Source organism: Morone saxatilis, unplaced genomic scaffold, assembly GCF_004916995.1.
Source record: "Morone saxatilis isolate NCDOM2014 unplaced genomic scaffold, NCSU_SB_2.0 Contig19, whole genome shotgun sequence".
Classification (NCBI taxonomy): Eukaryota; Metazoa; Chordata; class Actinopteri; family Moronidae; genus Morone; species Morone saxatilis.
This window is the reverse complement of record NW_023339751.1, coordinates 19307244-19307451: the sequence shown is the minus strand read 5'-3', so window position 1 is coordinate 19307451 and position 208 is coordinate 19307244.

Genomic DNA, 208 nt, shown 5'->3' with positions numbered 1-208 from the left:
GTATTTATTGGGGGTGTGAGTGCCGCGCTGTAGGCTGTGGGATGGTCGGGAGAGTGCAAGGTGTTGCTGTTAGGTGTGGTTGGGTTTACAGAAAGGGAAGAGCATGCATAGATAGGATGGTGGAGGAAAAAAAAAGAGGGAGAGATGGAAGGATTGGTCATGCGCAAGGTAAGAGAGAGGCTTTGTTTGATTGTATGTGGGAGGGGGG